Here is a 6,000-nt window from a genome sequence, read left to right as displayed (position 1 = left end):
ACCAAGGCAACAAAGGGAACCTTGTGGCTGGTGTCTACTACAGGCCACCTGATCAAGGGGAGCCTATTGACAAAGCCTTCTTATTTCAGCTACAGGAGGCATTGTGCTCACAGGCTTTCATCCTGCTGGGGGACTTCAGCCACCCTGACATCTGCTGGAAAAGTAGCACAGGGAGCTGTAGGCAGTCCAGGAGACTCCTGGAGTGCATCAAGGGTTTCTTAAGCCACGTAATAGACAGCCCTACCAGAGGGGATGTGATACTGGACCTGATGGTCACCGACGCAAGTGAGCTAATCGGAGACGTCAGGATTGGAGGCAGCCTGGGCTGCAGTGATCATGCACTGGTGGAGTTCGCAGTCCTGAGGGATATCGGTCAGGTGAAGAGTAAAGTCGGGACCCTGAATTTTAGGAAAGCGAAATTCCAGCTGTTCAAGGAGTTAGTCAATGGGAAACTGCCCTCAGGGACAAGGGAGCAGAACAGAGCTGGCAGATCTTTAAGGACACTTTCCATAGATCACAAGAGCTTTCGATCCCCAGGTGTAAGAAATCAGGAAAGGAAGGCAAGAGACTGGCATGGATGAGTCGAGACCTGCTGGTCAAACTAAAGGGCAAGAAGGAAATGCACAGGCAGTGGAAGCAGGGACAGGTATCCTGGGAAGAGTATAGGGACACTACCCAGTTGTGTAGGGATGGGGTCAGGAAGGCCAAGGCGTGTCTGGAGCTGAACTTGGCAAGGGATGCAAAGAATAATAAGAAGGGCTTCTACAGGTATGTCAGCCAGAAAAGGAAGGTCAAAGAAAGTGTACCCCCCCAATGAACACAACTGGCAAACTGGTAACAATGGATGAAAAGAAGGCTGAGGTACTCAACAACTTTTTTGCCTCAGTCTTCACTGGCAATCTCTCTTCCCACACCTCTTGAGTGGATGGACCTCAAGGCAGGGACTGGGGGAGCAAAGTCCCTCCCACTGTAAGAGAAGATCACGTTCGTGACCACCTCAGGAACCTGAACATACTTAAGTCTATGGGACCTGACGAGATGCATCCCAGAGTCCTGAAGGAATTGGCTGATGTAGTTGCCAAGCCACTCTCCATGGTATTTGAAAAGTCATGGCAGTCAGGTGAAGTCCTCAGTGACTGGAAAAAGGCAAACATTGCACCCATTTTTAAAAAGGATAGAAAGGAGGACCCTGGGAACTACTGACCTGTCAGCCTCACCTCTGTGCCTGGGAAGATCATGGAACAGATCCTCCTAGAAGCTATGCTAAGGCACATGGAGGACAGGGAGGTGATTTGAGACAGACAGCATGGCTTCATCAAGGGCAAGTCTTGCCTGACCAACCTAGTGGCCTTCTATGATGGAGTGACTACATTAGTTAACAAGGGAAGAGCTACGGATGTCATCTCTCTGGACTTCTGTAAGGCCTTTGACACAGTCCCCCACAACATCCTTCTCTCTAAATTGGAGAGATACGGATTTGATGGATGTTCAGTGGATAAGGAATTGGATGGATGGTTGCATCCAGAGGGTAGTGGTCAACGGCTCAATGTCAAGATGGAGATCAGTGACAAGTGGTGTCCCTCATGGGTCCATATTGGGACCAGTACTGTTTAATATCTTCATCACTGACATAGACAGCGGGATTGACTGCACCCTCAGCAAGTTTGCAGATGACACCAAGCTGAGTGGCGTGGTTGACACGCCTGAGGGATGGGATGCCATCCAGAGGGACCTGGACAAGCTCGAGAATTGGGCCCATGTGAACCTCGTGAGGTTCAACAAGGCCAAGTACAAGGTCCTGCACCTGGGTCGGGGCAACCCCTGGTATCAATACAGGCTGGGGGATGAAGGGATTGAGAGCAGCCCTGCAGAGAAGGACTTGGGGGTACTGGTGGATGAAAAGCTGGACATGATCCAGCAATGTGTGCTCGCAGCCCAGAAAGCCAACTGCACCCTGGGCTGCATCAAAAGAAGTGTGGCCAGCAGGTCAAGAGAGGTGATTCTGCCCTTCTACTGTGCTCTGGTGAGACCCCACCTGGAGTACTGTGTCCAGCTCTGGGGTCCTCAGCACAGGAAGGACATGGACCTCTTGGAGCAGGTCCAGAGGAGGGCCACAAAAATGATCAGAGGGATGGAACACCTCTGCTGTGAGGACAGGCTGAGAGAGTTGGGGTCATTCAGCCTGGAGAAGAGAAGGCTCTGGGGAGACCTTATTGTGACCTTTCAGTACATAAAAGGGGCTTATAAGAAAGATGGGGACAGATTTTTTTAGCAGGGCCTGTTGCGACAGGCCAAGGGGTAATGGTTTTAAACTAAAAGAGGGTAGATTCAGACTAGATATAAGGAAGAAATTTTTACAATGAGGGTGGTGAAACACTGGGACAGGTTGCCCAGAGAGGTGGTAGATGCCCCATCCCTGGAAACATTCAAGGTCAGGCTGGACAGGGCTCTGAGCAATCTGATCTAGTTGAAGATGTCCCTGCTCATTGCAGGGGGGTTGGACTAGATGACCTTTAAAGGTCCCTTCCCACCCAAATGATTCTATGATTCTATGATTATTAAAAATCTGATACTGTGCACCAGGAACAAGCAAATCACAGGAGATGAGATGATGTGAATGCTACATATCTGCCTGAAATGAAGTATTACCAGTGGTTTTGATCGGTAAAATCCAGGACACAGAAAAAGCATTAAGAGGAGTGAATAATATGACTGATGAACAGATAAGACTTTGAAACACTCTGTTTAAGTGTGTATCGGTCACAACAAATACTGGTCAAGTGGGGTAAACAAATACATCAACTTTTTCAGGGATTTCAGTTCTACATGGGCAAGTCACAGTTGTGAGATCACTGTAACCAAGAGGAAACGAGTGGCTCCTGCACTTACTTTGTGGGCACTGCATTTCGAGGACCTCAGGATTGCCTCACAGATGGCTTTGGGAATAGGGTCAATGTGGTTCAACTTCCCCTCCTGAGTTTCATAAAAGTCTGGGTAAGTCCAATTTTACACTGATATACCTTGATTCTTGACTGATGAACTCGGTATTTTAAGGACTCAAAATGAGGCTGTTCCATGCCTGCTCTGTGGAGCGAACTGTCTCAGGGACTCGGTAATGGGAGCAGTCTGTACTGTGGGGAAAAGAATCCACTGTAAATATCAATGCTCAATAACCAAATCATACTTCCATCAGTAACTGTATGTTATATATCGTATTTATATATGTCATCCATTCACCACTAAGTCTGAAAAAAGAAGAGGGGGGGGAAAAAACAGGCCGAGCACATACTACAAATACAGGAGAAATACCAAATCATGGATGCTTTTTTTTTCTCCTTCCCCCTAAGGTAAATATCTGAAAGTAAAAGAAGATCCTGAGCTACTGGAAAAGGAATCCCAGCGGGATGCATCCATCATGTGCCACATAAGGAAAAGTACAGATGGGGATGCACAGGTAAAGGACGTTACCGTAACGCTTTATGTAAATGTTGTAGTCTGTGATGTGGTGAGATGTTCCAACTAACCCCTTGGGCAGACTGCGGACAGAGGGTAGAAATGGCTCCCCTGCTCTGTACCCAGCCAAGCAGTGGGCTATCTCTCCAGAGAAACATTTGTCTACTGCAGGTCGTATTTCCCGTCTGCCAGCCCTGTGACAGTAGGCATCCAGGTTTAGGCAAAATGAACGTCTAAACTATTTCTAGGTGCAACCTTAGTGCAGGGCACGCGCAGAATTACGAGGTGATGCGTTTGCAGTTGCCTGACTGTGCGGTTTACCCTTCTCTTGCAAAAACCAACCGACCACGCTCTCCTGTTGAAGAATCCAAGCCAGGATCTGTATTTAACTCCTTTCCCATGTGTACATACAAAGGCATTACCTGTTTACTGTGTAATTAGGTAGGTCTTCTAACTTGTCTACACCAATTACTTTTGCTTCTGTTTTTGTGCACCACTTTAAGACTCTTTCTTGATTTTGCTGTATGAGATGTGACATAGAAGAAATTTGTCACACTTTGCTCTTTCTAGAGGGATGCCTGTGTGGCTTCTGGTTTACATAGGCAACTGTTTTCCGGTGTGCGAGATCTGAACAAGATGTTGAGCTTTGATGACAGGTTGCTGCAAAAAGCGTAGGACTTGTAGGGTGTCATGGCAGTTTAATTCTCGAAGTTGAGGGGATTTTCTTGTTAGCAAAACCTGCTTTGTTGTCTGACATGCAGATTCTATGGACTTGCTGCCAAAGACATGGAGTCGTACTCTCAAAAGAGCTTACACATTACTGGTAGGAATTTTTTCTCCTAATGATTTATCATTTAAGTGCCTGAATTCCATTTTTGAAGTGACTTGGGCCAGAGTCAGGGGAGTATTTTGGAACCCAGAGTTATAAAGTAGCTCAGTAGAGGGATTATCAAAACAGCTCATAAATGCTTCCAAATCTGCACCATGGGACCATTTTGGAGAAATGCACTTGCCGACACCCTTGCATTCTCTTTAGTTTTCAAAAATTCAGGAGTTCCTGAGTGAGGAAGAGGTTATTTGAACATAAAGTTAATTTCAAAGCACTGAATTTTTTAAAATGCAAACTTCCTCTAGAAGCAGCAGAATATGGTTGTGATTTCAAAAGGGGAGGGGGAAGGAGGCTTTATTTTTACAAAAACATGAAAACTTTTGTGCAAAATATCAATGAATCTCTTTGAAATAGATAATCCAGTCTTTATTCCTCACTTCTCTTCTCCTGGACTCTTGGGGGGAAAAAATGACTGACGCAGCTAGGCAGGGAGCAATCACCCCCACAGGCTGGGTAGTCAAGGAGGAAGGATGGCCTTCAAAACCAGGCAGTGTGCGACCATGGCATGTTATTGCCCAGACCAGACCCACAGCAAACAACATCCCTGCAGCCTCTAGACATGTGATACACCCCGCTTCCCCATGAGAGTGAAACAGGCCGGCCAGGCACTGACTAGCTGTCTTAGCCTGGGGTCATGTGGCGGCATGACCCTCCTGTGCCATTTAATGTTCCCTGCACTGAGTGCTTCACCAGCACCAGCACACACAAACATTAGGGCTTGGCATTTCGACATGATTTCTGTTCTCTTACTCTAGCCTCAGTTGCTCATTACAGAAAGCCATGTCAGCAGCAATGCTTCCTCCCCATCCTTCACTTTTTAAGCCTCTGACTAGCTAGTGCACAAGTTTCATTTTCTCCTGCTCCATCTCTACAGGCAGATAGGGTGATAGAAAGAAAGACGTCACTACGCACACAAATATGAGGTAAAACCAGGAATAATACACAGCAACTTTCCTTCTCCCCATTTACAGGCAAATTTGCTTCTTGTCAGTCCTTGATAGCTGGGATGAATGCGGCACAGCTGCTCCCCTGCTCGTATTTCTAACTAACAACTACAGCACCAACCACTCAAACCTTGAACTGTTGGGAAGGGATATCCTTCCTCTCAAAAACAGATGAAAGCTGTATGCCTCCCTATCTAACGGTACAGGGGAGGGAAGTAGCAGTGTTCTGTCTCTATGCTGCCTCTGTCTTTAGCAATCTGCTCTTAGCCACTGTCAAATGCAGAAGGCTGCGCGTTTCCAGACCATGAACTACCTGTCTCCTTGGGAGACAACTACTTTGTCATGGCTTTCCTTTGCTAATGTCCCCTCCGCACTGTTGGTACCAGCTACTTGTTACTGTAGAGATGTTTAACTGCTTGCAGAGCTCACCAATGGGGTGCTCCCACTCACCTTACATTTAGCTTTGGAATCTGCTGCTCCTGCTGCAGACAGCAAAAAGGCAGCCTTTCGTGCCCAAAGGCATGGCTGCTTTTTTCCAAATACTGACTGGCTTGGCTTACAGAAGATCAGAGTTAAACCTGCATGTCTAACATTGAATAGTTAGGCTCTCTATATACTCTATAAACACTCTTTATATGCTCTATACACACTTTATGTACAGGGCACTCTATATACTGCGAGATCCCTTAGCAATCTGACATGGACGCACTTCAA

Source organism: Gymnogyps californianus, chromosome 4 (assembly GCF_018139145.2).
Source record: "Gymnogyps californianus isolate 813 chromosome 4, ASM1813914v2, whole genome shotgun sequence".
Lineage (NCBI taxonomy): Eukaryota > Metazoa > Chordata > Aves > Accipitriformes > Cathartidae > Gymnogyps > Gymnogyps californianus.
The sequence above is the reverse complement of the archived record's forward strand: the minus strand, read 5'-3'. Positions refer to the sequence as shown.